General features: G+C 39.6%; 1 protein-coding gene across 2 annotated transcripts in view; it reads right to left on the bottom strand.

Annotated features, from left to right (window-relative positions):
* C12H1orf21 (chromosome 12 C1orf21 homolog) overlaps positions 1-12779 on the bottom strand; it is a 247069-nt gene that overhangs the window by 222673 nt on the left and 11617 nt on the right. The window lies entirely within an intron of this gene.

The following is a 12779-nucleotide window of genomic DNA, read 5'->3' as shown; positions in this document are numbered from 1 at the left end:
GTTGCAGCCCTCAGTAGTGGTGGCCCACGGGCTTAGTTGCCCCAAGGCATGTGGGATCTTAGCTGAAAACCAGGGCTCAAACCTGTGTCCCCTACATTAAGCAGGCAGATTCTTAAACCATAGGACTACCAGGGAAGTCCCTCATTCTTTTCCTTAAAGAATTTAAGAAATGACTCACGGTGGACACGGCAGGGTCACCCAGTAACACAAATCCACCAAAAAGATAACAGGCAAACAGCAGAGATTATGTTTCTTTCACTTGCTCTTGGGGTTTTAGACGACTGACTCCCAGGAGGAAAGCCAGGAAATCCCTCTAGATGTGTAAAGTGTGATGTCTTACAAGGCTCCCCACCTTCAATAATCAACAGAACTATTTCTAGAAAAGGCTCAGGAAGAAATCTGGATTTTCCAAAGCAAAGTTAAACTGTCATCACCCAGCTGACCCTTCACGAGGAGGAATTTCTTCTGTATGAGTAGCTGCAACAATTGTGCTTGTGCAAAGAAATGACATATTTTTATTTTATATGATCATGTTTCCTCTCCCGTGGCTACAGGGAAAGCCAGGGCTAAATCTGCAGACTACCTGTAATGTAATTAGGCAGAGCCTTCCAGGATGCTTTTCTGGACTTTAACTCTCATCTAGCTTCATCGGTTTGATCCCTTTGCCATCTTCATTCTGATATCTTTGTTTTTACTAACGTGTTTCTTTAAAAAGTAGACAAATGAGTACCCGAGCATTATTTACCTCTGTATGAGGCTTCTAAGTGTTCTCCAATAGTGAGGATGTTTGCAAGCACCCATCCAAGGGAGATGTGTTCACATTACCCAGAGTCTATAATTTATACTGTATCATCAAGTATACATTCCTTACGCAGGAAAACCCATGGCTGGTCTGCTGACAATCCCCAGGGTGACACTCCCGCCTTAACTGTGGGTTGTGTGCTGTCTTCATTTGAGTGGCAATTAAACCTGGCTGCATTATTTCCTAGGAAAACCCTTGCTTTATCTGACAGGGACTGAAAAACAGGGGTTAGGGAAGTAAAATAACTAAACTAAAAACAAAGAAATATAAAAAGCACCCAATGATATTATCTTTGCCATAGTATCCATCCCACTAAAAAGCTATCTGTACTTGTGCAACAGGAACAAGAGGAACGCTTGGACATTCCAGTTCTCTGGGAAATTTAATTCAGTGATGATCAGCCATACCAAATAGTCTCTAAATAGTCATCTCTGCATAATTTTAGGTATCTTCTCAACTATATGATTAGCACCAGGAGGGCATCAAATAAGTTTTGAATCCTGCAACCAGGTCTGGCACAGTGAGGCAAGCTTAGTGGACTGAAGACAAATTTTAGGTTATGACAGAAATAACACAGAACCTACTAATGTCTCATAATAAACTCAGTATGAGTCATTTCAAAAGAAACATAACCAATAACTTTTAGTTATGTTGGCTTTAAGAAAAAGATAACATTGAACTCTCCACACCCTAGTTTGTAAGCAGCTGCCCAATAGCCATAATTTACTGCGCGTGCACACACACACACACACACACACACACAAAACACAGATAAATACAATTCATTTGTAATCATGAGTATGGGAGTTACAGCCTCTAGCCCATTTGCAGAAGAGATCTCTGAAGACTAGAGAAGCCAGTAGTTGTCCTAAGCCTGCTTAACACCAACCCTGAAAACTACATAGGACCCCGCTGATTGTGTATTTGCTCAGAAACTTCCCCAGAAGCCACGTATATTCATGTTTAGGGCTTCATATATTTTGAAATTGTTTTAATGGAAATAAAATTAGAGAATCAATGAGGCACTTTCTCTGGTTGGAAATATTTCATTTATATTTTTTCTGTAGGATTTTAGAATTGCCTGAGAAAAGCAACTCTAGTTGATGAAGGGACATAAGGGAAAAAAACAGTTTTGGTAAATTAACCTTTCATAATCTCAGATAAAATTAATCCAAAATGTATATTAGAAGATTGGAACACTGACCACAGCTTCTCATTCAATATGGACGTATACCACTAGCCACCTTATCTACTTAAGTACACTGTAATTCATTTTAATTCACAGAAAAATGTTCATTTGGAAATGGACTGGCTTTTATTGGTTGTTTAAATACTGCACATCAAACCACAGGGTTGAATCTAAGACATTTCTTGTGCTATTACAAATTTAGTCTAAATTATTCAACATGTTCAAGAGTTATGACTAAAGTATGAAATCCAATATATCCACCTGAAAAACCTCCTTGACCTTAGTATAACTCTTCCTCCGAAGACAAATTCTAATGGCCTGAAACATCTTTACCCATTCAGGTACAAGCATAATTATCTGACCGTTGCTTCCAAAGCCATATTTCCTATATAAACACACTATTCACAGACCTTTTAACTATTACAGTTCTTTTTTTTCTTTTCCTGACCAGAACAATACCTCTTTACAAAGAAGACTCTTGCAGCATATTTATTAGATATTATTTTAAAATTTACAAACAGATGCTTTAGTTCCATTATATTGAAAAAAATACATTTCCTACTGTCCTTACACTTTCTTCCCCATCATTTTATGTTTTATAAGTTTGACAATTTTTATACTTTATTTCTATTCTGCTATATGTCTTTGCCTGCCATTATACACATTTATATAGATGTCTTGATTCTCCTCTGTTGATAGCTACTCTTCAGTGCTGCTTGAGAAAGGGCATAAATAAAAGTAAAGCCAACTGAGAGGACAGTTTAGAACAGTAAGACATTACTCAGAAACCCACAGAGAACGGAAATGAAACAATGAATACCCAGAGGCCCTGGAGTCACCATAACATTTAATTCAATTTTTTTGAGGCCTGCGGTGAACCAGGCAGTGTGCTAGGAAGACAGTCAGCTTCAAAGTTGAGGTAGGCATGCTGTTGCTGCTAAGTCACTTCAGTCATGTCCAACTCTGTGTGACCCCATAGACGGCAGCCCACCAGGCTTCCCCGTCCCTGGGATTCTCTAGGCAAGAACACTGGAGTGGGTTGCCATTTCCTTCTCCAATGCATGAAAGTGAAAAGTGAAAGTGAATTTGTTCAGTCATATCCGAATCTTAGCGACCCCATGGACTGCAGCCTACCAGGATTTTCCAGGCAAGAGTACTGGAGTGGGGTGCCATTGCCTTCTCCGTGAGGTTGGCCAGGTGGACTGAAATCCTCTCTCTGCAAAGTGGTGGCTCAGCGGTAAAGAATCTGCCTGCCAATGCAGGAGATGCAGGTTCGATCCCTGGGTCGAGATGATCCCCTGGCGGAGGAAATGGCAACCCACTCCAGTATTCTTGCCTGGAAAATCCCATGAACGGAGGAGCCTGGCAGGCTACAGTCCATGGGGCCACAAAGAGCTGGACATGACTTAGCAACTAAACAACAAAAGAGCTACTAATTCATGATTAAGAGGATCATTTTACTTTGGTACAGACCACTTTCTTGCTCTTTCTGTTTCAATTCACCAAAATCCACTATGAATCCCTTTATTCCAATAGCGGGGCTTCCCCGGTGGCTCAGTCGGTAAAGGATCTGCCTGCAATGCAGGAGATGCAAGAGACATGGGTTCAATCCCTGGGTAGAGGAGATCATGGCAACCCACTCCAGTATTCTTGCCTGGAGAAGCCCAGTGGACAGATGACTCCAGTCCATGGGGTCGCAAAGAATCGGACACAGCTGAAGCGACTGAGCAGAGGCCTGAAAAGGTGTTGTGTTAAAAACCCATCTGCAGGTCATTTTCTAGCCCCCATCTCAAGTCCACATTCCAGAGCCCACATACACTCCACCACTAACCTATTTCATTTGCTTTTTCCTAATACTGTGAGATAATTCTTTCTACAAAGGCTGAAGGTCAGAATCAATGCTGACCTTAGTGTATTCCAACACAAGAGCCCACTCTCTGAAAAATACAAACAGCAGATTCCTGGCCGCCCCCCCTCCCCCCAGCTGTGATTCACCTGGCCCAAGGCGAAACTACAGCAAACAGTTTAGCCAACTGCTGGCCTTGGGTCATCCCAACACTACAAACACCAAAGGAAACTTTCTTTGAAAGTTGTGTAAGAATGGAAAAAAAGAGTGCTGAATAGATGGAAACTACCCATATTTCACCTTCTCAGCCGAAATAACTCTTAGCAGTCTAGTACTGAAAGAGCACTGACATTCAAACCCATTAGGTCGCTGGAAGAATAGCCCCGTGGCTAAGGAACAGACTTTGTCCTACAATTTTCTAGTGGGGCATTGTCAGAATTAAATAAAAGGACCCTAATGTGCCATTTTTGTTATGCATGAGACTTCATCAGATTGGGATGCAAGAGAAACGGTGGTGAAATCTGACCACTAAAGCTTTTTCAAAGGTCAGACTATCCCCAAAGGATGGGTAAAGCTTTCAGGGGGATGTGCCTTCTCATTCTATCTCTTTAGCAGCTGAGTGACTATCTCTATTTCTCAGCACTTATCAAGGATTTTTCATTCCTCACAAATACCTAACATAGACAAAATTTCCTCTTTGATGATAAACATTTTAACCTATAGCTCAATTTAGCAAAGCTCCAGGCCCTAGCAAAGGACCCAAATAATAACCCTTTGTTGAACTGGATTCAAAATAAGGAATGATGAATTTAAAATTTCAAGTTAATCAAAAGCCCAGTAGAGCAGTATTTTCTCACCAACAGAGTGGGTCCCACTGTTGAGACACTGAAGTCTCTCTGAAGTCTCTTTGGCAGCAGGGTTTGCCAACAAGCACAAAGCCGCCATACCCAGGGCTTCGGCGGCTGTAGAATAAATTCAGTTACTTTCTCTGTTCATTCAGCTGTCTGTCCAGTAAATGACAAGTAATGCTTCCGTTCAGGCTTTATGTCTGATTTGGAAATAAACTACCACCAACAAAAATAAACCATTCCTGACTGCGATGTTACAATATTAAGACACATTTTCCAGTTTTAATAGAGCAATTCTAAAGTATTATACCAAGGGCATTGAGTCATCTACCCACTCAGCAAGGAAATACTGAACTGTCAAAGTTCGATTTAGGACATGTTTCTCCTTCTTAGCTGCCCTGTCACAGTATTAATAACGATCACTGAGTTATTAATTCTCCAACTGCTCTTTCTTATGCTGACCATAGGTAACAAAGAGAGAGCCAGTCTAGTGAAAAGTGAGAAAGAGAATTCCAGCTCCCCGTGGCCCACTCCATGGTTTCTAAACCCTCATCTTGGGAGGTCATGGCTCTTTTCCTCACCTGACACCCATCAGCACATTTGCTATGGAATTCCTGTACCCACGCAGCACAAACAAGACCAAGTCCTCTTCATCTTGAGTTTCTCACGGCCTCATCATGACTTATCAATGCAAAGAAGAGACATAACTTTTTATTTTAAGACTTCTTTACACTTGATTAAAAAAAAAATAGCCATGTCAAATACAATGTTCATTTGGCATCATGAATGATTTGCTAGAGACCTGCCACATTAAGTGCCCCAGTCCCACCATCTGCCCTAAAAAAGGCAAGACACTTCAAAGGTAAGCAGGTAAGAGATTGCTTGAAGTGAAGTGAAGTGAAGTCGCTCAGTCGTGTCCGATTCTTTGCGACCCCATGGACTGTAGCATACCAGGCTTCTCCATCCATGGGATTTTCCAGGCAAGAATATTGGAGTGGGTTGCCATTTCCTTCTCCAGTTACCCTCTGAGCTTAGAGCTATCAAAATAACCCAAGATGACGCACTGAGGTGGCCAAAATGTTCGTTCGGGTTTTCGGTTCCCAAATGTCCCTTTTGGCCAATGCGGTGTTTTATTTACTTAGGGAAAGAAAACGGTGTTTGTGGATTTCTGAACGCATTTGTTTAATAGATGCAATCATGGCGCTAGGTGGAGGTGGCGGGACACAGGCTGTGACCTGGAGAAAGTTCTGTTTAGCTTAGAGAGAAAATCTTAACCTGAGAGATTCTTGGAGTTTTTCATATTAAATGTTACCAAACGAAGCTGCAGTTCATTCAATTATGGGAAATACCATTTAGGCATGTATTTAATTTTTTCCCACTCATTTTAAACGTATAAAACGTTAGAGCCACATCGAAAATTCAACTACATAGAGTAAGGGGAAGGAGGGCGTCGTAGAAAGGAGGAAAAAACCCACTCAATCTCAAGGAAGCATCCAAAAGACAACAGCCTCTCCAAGTTTCCCTTACTGCTTTCACATGCATGCAGCTGGCCCATTTACGCACAGAGAGAGGCTCAAGTCCTTCCGGAACAGGCCTTTAAAGGAGCAATCAGGACGATACAGTCTGAATGTGCTGCTGTAAATTACAAAGTTATCTTCAGGCTGCTTGCAGAGGATAAGCAGTGCTATCTGAACTGAATTTCCTTCAGAATTCGGATCCTCTCTGCCACTTAACAAATAACCTGCTACAAGTTCGAAAATAAATGTTATTTTCCAAAGAGCAACACATGATCGTAAATACCACTGCTTCTTTTTATTTCCTTTCAAGGCCATTACTCCCTCACCCAAACTCTGATCCCACCTTTGTGGCTGACAACATCTAAGTTCCAAGAAAGAGCCCTCAAAACATATCATTATAGGATCTAATCAAGTAGTAGAAAACCAGTATAAATCTCACATGCATTTCATTTTCTGGACATACTCACTTTACTTCCGTGCAAATCATAGGCACTTATTTAATTATATTTGGTTCCTTTTAAAGTTTGTTAATCTTAGATATTATGCTTTTTAAAAAGTGAAATATTTAAATACATGCAAGCTATTTTACCTTCACACAGAACACCATATAACTCTCATTGGCGATTATACAAAGGACAAGTATATTTCTTGACACTAGAACCTAAAGCAAACTTGGCAGAAACTCAAATATAATGAAGACAGAAGGAAGATACAAGGCTGGCTTCAGTATCACTATGAAAACTATCTTCCCAGGGCTTGGAAAGGCACTCACACATCCACAGATCACAGGATGTGATGGGGATTCACCATCTTCACTTGTACACTGACCTCATTTTTATTTATATAAAAAAAGCGCGGTAGTTTTTTTTTTTTCCATATTCACTCTCTTGAAAGAGTAAGTATAATAGCTCCTAGAGAAAGCGGCTGTGTAGATTTAGAAGCTACTGTCAGCTCCACAGTGAATGCACACTAATCTAAAGAGGAATGTGCCATTGGACAGAGATTCCAAATAGCTCTGCAGTTAATTTCTACATAACTTTAGGAAGTCACAAATCCTGAGTAAGCCAAGTTACCTAGCAACCAAATGCTCATTTGAATACTCCTTCCCACCCTATCGCCTTCCTCAGCTGTGTTCTCTCCAGAAAATACCAGTTGAAAGAAGGGCTAAGAATGGGGGAACTCTGAAGCTAAACATGATGTAACTTCAAAGCATAATGACAGTTATCAGTGCTGGGTCTGATAATAATATGCCAAATAACGACTCAGATAAAAGATCAGGAATAAGTTTCACTTGCTGAAAGCACAATTTGGGATACATAAGGCAACTCTTGAAGAACCAAAGGAAAAAAAAAAAACGGTTTTAAAATTTTGACAAGTTGGAGAAAGAGATACATGTAATCTTAATGCCAGAAGGTGCAATAGGCTGCAAAGGCTTTGCACAGGCATGGTGAAGAGAGGTTTTGAGGTTTGGGCTAATCCTGGGGATGCAAAATTAAGAAAGAGTTCATATCAGAAAACCAACAGAAACCCTGGCAGGTCTTCCACTGCCCAGTTAATCAAATTCTTTAAGGCCACCAAGCCTATGAAAGGATCATCAAACAGAGGGGTAAAGAGCAGCGGCTTAATGCTACTGAAGACAGCAAACTTAAACAGATGTTAAAAACCACAGACATTCTGAAGACCTGCACTTCCCTCTCTGAAATGTTAAGGCTAGAAATACTCTTTCTGGAATGAGTTGGATGCATTGCACTCAGTAAAGGATGTATTAGTTCTTGAAGCTCTTAAAAAGCTGTTATGGAATATGGGATTTGGGGTGAGACAAGCTTTCATGAAAATCTCATCATGTTTTTCCTGTGCTGACTCTCTGGCAATATGTATAACCTGTATGGCTTAATAGGAGACTGTTATCTGGATTAAATGACTTAATGTACACAGTGCATCTGCTGTATAGCATTTACTTGATAAACATTTGCTATTTATGATGCTGTCTCTTCAAAAATCTTCTCTCTGAATAAAGTTTAAAGCTGGCCATGGTTTAAAATGCAAAAAATGGTTCCAAAATTAATTGCTTGGTACCAAAACAAATTGCCTCAGTGTCAAAGAACCTTCTACCTGTAGCTGTACCTGGTGACGTGACAGTCACTCTTGTGTGTAGAACACAACGATATATTTCTTGCTGCCTGACCCAGACAATAAAAGCAAATCTGTCTTCAACTGTTCTGCCAGCCAATTAAAAAGTCACTGCCACTGACTAAGAGACGGAAAGAGCAAAGTGTTTCACATCTAAAGTTTTCCTCAAGCATACATTTAATTATTTGAATTTTGGTTAGCCTATTCCTGAGTCTGGAATTTTGCTGTTGTTTTGCTTCTGTTTTATTATAAAATAGTAGTCACATAACACACATACAATTTAATGTATAAAAACAAAAATGTTTATGTACCTACCTACATATAGAACCTGCTGGCAGAACCTTATAAACACCTTCAAAGTTCCATGTGACTTTGCCCCTCCTCTCTGCCCTCAGAAGTAGTCACTATCTTCCAGCACTTTATATTAACAGTTCTCTCGCTTTTCTTTAGTCATCTCATATAGGAGTCAGTCCTTAAACAATGTATTGCTTTGGTTTAGTATTTTTCGAATTTTACATAAATGGGATCACACTGTATCATTTTTGTACATTCCTTTTCCTCTCAACGTTATACTTGTGAGATTCATCCATACTGTTACACACAGTTGCAGGTTACTCTCAGGACTATTATAAACACATCACAGTTTCTGTATTCAGTATACTGTTGATTGCCATAAAAGTTGTTTTCAGTGTTCAACTGTTATGAATAGGGTTGCTATCTCTGAGCATTCTTGCACATGTGTAAGTTTCTCTAAGGCACTGCTTCCCAACCTTTTTCATAATCCAACTCCCACGAAAATTGATAATATTAGAATGGCAAACTGAAGTTATTAGACAAAACTGCTCCCACGCCAGGTTTGGATCTGCTCTGCTATCCTGAAGGTGAAGGTCAGGGGATGACCATTCCACAAGGCATTCCAAACTTCTTTCCAAAATCATATATCAAATTATACTGCCACCACCAACGTATGTGCATATTCCCTCTGCTCCACATTCTTGCCCAATGCTTAATGCTGACAGACATTTACTAACCCGCTTGGTATGAAACAGTATCCCAACATGGTTTTAATATTAAAATATATATATATCTGTTCTCTATGATGAAAATAGTAGGGTATTGGAATATGCAGGGACAAACCAACAGAAAAGAATAGAAAATGCAGAAATATAGCTTATTGATTACTTATTACAATTAAGTATATGGTAAGTGTGCTGTACTGTCCTTAGTCACTTCCATCCCGTCTGACTCTTTGCAACCCCGTGGACTGTAGCCCGCCAGGCTCCTCTGTCCATGGGATTCTCCAGGCAAGAATACTGGAGTGGGTTGCCATTTCCTTCTCCAGGGGATCTTCCCAACTCAGCGATCAAACCTAGGTCTCCCACACTGCAGGTGGATTCTTTGCCATCTGAGCCACCAGGGAAGCTTATATGATAGGGGTACATCTCAAATTAGTGGGGAAAAGATGAATTTTTTAATAAATAAGTGGTTTGTGATTTCCAAATTAACATGTTAGAAAAAAGAAAAAGAAAACTGGATCCATTCCCCATACCATACACCCACATAAATTGCAATGGTCACAGATTTAAATGTTAATGATTAAACCACACAAATACTAAAAGAAAATACAGGTGACTATCCTATAACTGTGCTGTCCAAGATGGTAGTCATTATCCACACAGGGCTACCAAGCACCTGAAACGTGCTAAGAACTGAATTTGCAGTTTTAATTTCTTTTGCTGCTACTGCTGCTAAGTCGCTTCAGTCGTGTCTGACTCTGTGCGAGCCCATAGACGGCAGCACACCAGGCTCCGCCGTCCCTGGGATTCTCCAGGCAAGAACACTGGAGTGGGGTGCCACAAAACTGACACTGCCACAAAACTGACACAAAATAGCACAGCTATTGAAAGACTTTTATGTACACTTGGAACAACTACATTGAGATGTGCTATAGTATAAAATACACACCAGTTCTGAAAAATTCAGTATGAAAAAATTGTAAAATATCTCATTACTAATTTTAAAATGCTGATTACTTGTTGAAATAACAATATTTTTGACATATTAGATTAAATGAAATATATTATTAAATTAATTGCACCTTTCTCTTTATTTGCTTTATTGCGGCTGCTAAAAATTTCCATACGTGGTTTCTACTATGTTTTTATTGGACAGTGCTGCTCTCCAATCTAGAATTTTTTCTACATCACGATTCAAATCCAAGAGGGAATAAAGAAAGACTAATACAACTGAGTAAGTCAAGGGAAAAAATTACATTAGAAAAACCATAATCAGAGGAAAAAGACAAATGATAAAGTAGGGAAAACTGTCAAATATTAGGGATGATATGCCTAGTATATAATGCCCTAATGTATAAAAAGCTTCATAAATAAAGGGGAAAAAGACCTAAAATCCTATAACAATGGCCAAAAAATATGAAGAGACAGTTCACAGAAAAAGAAATGCAAATGGCCCCAAAACGTAAGAAAAGGAACTCAAGCTAGCTCATAATAAGAGATGCAAATTAAAATTACACTGAAGTATCATCTCTCACCATTTGAATGGCAAAGACCCAAAGGTTTTTTACAACATGTCTACTGGTAAGACTGTGGGGTAAGAGGGAACTCTCATTACCTGCTGGTGGGAATGCAAAATTGTACAGTACCCACAGAAAGAACCTTGGTGGTATCAAACAAAACTGTAAATCCATTTATCCTTTGACCCAGCAACCCCACTTCATTTCTAGGAAAATAAACTGGCAAGAATACACACATAAATATTCACAAGGCTATTCACTGCAGCACTGTTCATTCAGCTGTCCATTTAGTTAAGGAAAAACTTAACCATTCAGGCTTTATGTTTGATTTGCAAATAAACCCCCATCACCAAAAACAAACCATTCCCATTACAATGTAAAAGCAAAAGACTGAAAATAGCCAGGTAGCCAAACAAATAAAGTTTGATATATTTACACAATGGAGTCTCTGCAGTTGTAAAAGGTACTGAAAAATGTTTATATTAAATATATGGTTTCAGAGTGATCTCTGAAAAATACCAGTAAGTGCAAAACGCAAGGTGGGTAATTACAGTATACTACCTTTTAGAAAAAAAAGGGAAAAAATAGATACATTTGCTTACATTGCATGCTCAGTCACTTCAATCATGTCTGACTCTTTGCAACCCTATGGCTCCTCTGTCCATGGAATTCTCCAGGCATGAATACTGGAGTGGGTTGCCATATCCTGCTCTAAAGGATCTCCCTAACCCAGGGATCTAACCTGTGTCTCCTGCATCTCCTGCACTGGCAGGCAGGTTCTTTTCTGCAGAGCCACTGGAGAAGCCCTTGCTTATATTAAACAGAAACAATATGCACGCACGCACACACACACACACACACACATATACACACATATACACACATATACACACATCATACATACACACATTTTTACAAAAACATATCCATACACAAACATATATATATATATCCATGTCTCAGTAGCTAGATATACATACATATCTATATTTTTAAACTTTGTCCACTTGAACAGACCTAGGAACAATGACCAGTCCAAAGGCAAAGAGAATTCCTAACACCTATATTGTGGTCTCTAAATATCAGTTAGAAATAAAAAGATCTGGGAGAGGAAACGTACTAGAGAATTCTGAAATATCTTTGTCATACCACAAAGTAAGGACATCCTCAAACACCAGTATAGTTATGTCAAAAGGATTCAGAAGCCGATTTAAAGATTCTCCTCTGGGCCAAAGATAACTTGAATTTCAAAAGAAATAACTGCAAAGGACTATAAACACATGAATTGTGTTAAAATCCATGAGTTCATAATGACACTCTCATTGGTCTTCTTTGAAAGATGTTAGAAAATCAACTCACAATTCTGAACATTATTTAAAATAGAGGGAAGAAAACTGAGCATTAATTGTCCTAGACGGACCACACCCTGAAGTGACCAAATAATTGATGTGGTAAGTCTCTTCTTGATAGAAAAACTCCAGCAACCAAATGCAGAAGAGATGACAGAATATTATCATTTTCCAACCATTTCTGAAATAATATATCTAAGCAATAACCAAAGTGGTTTTTGAAGGGCTTCGGGAAGCTTCCCAATGGAAAGATCAGGCTGACAACACCTAAATCCACCAGTTAGTCTTTCTTTAAAAAAATATTTTTCTATTTATTTTGTGCTGGTTCTTCATTGCTGCATGTCTTCCCTCTACTTGTGCCATGCGGGGGCCACTCTCTTGTTACAGGGCACAAGCTTCTCATTGCTGCAGCCTCTCTTGTTGCAGAGCATGGGCTCAAGAGTGCAGCCTCTATTTGTGGCTCATGGGTTTAGCTGCTCTGGGGCATGTGGGATTTTCCTGGATCAGGAATTGAACCCATGTCTCCTGCATTGGCAGGTGGATTCTTATCCACTGAGCCACTAGG

This window comes from Ovis aries, chromosome 12 (genome assembly GCF_016772045.2).
Source record: "Ovis aries strain OAR_USU_Benz2616 breed Rambouillet chromosome 12, ARS-UI_Ramb_v3.0, whole genome shotgun sequence".
Lineage (NCBI taxonomy): Eukaryota > Metazoa > Chordata > Mammalia > Artiodactyla > Bovidae > Ovis > Ovis aries.
This window is presented reverse-complemented; position numbering and strand designations above follow the sequence as displayed.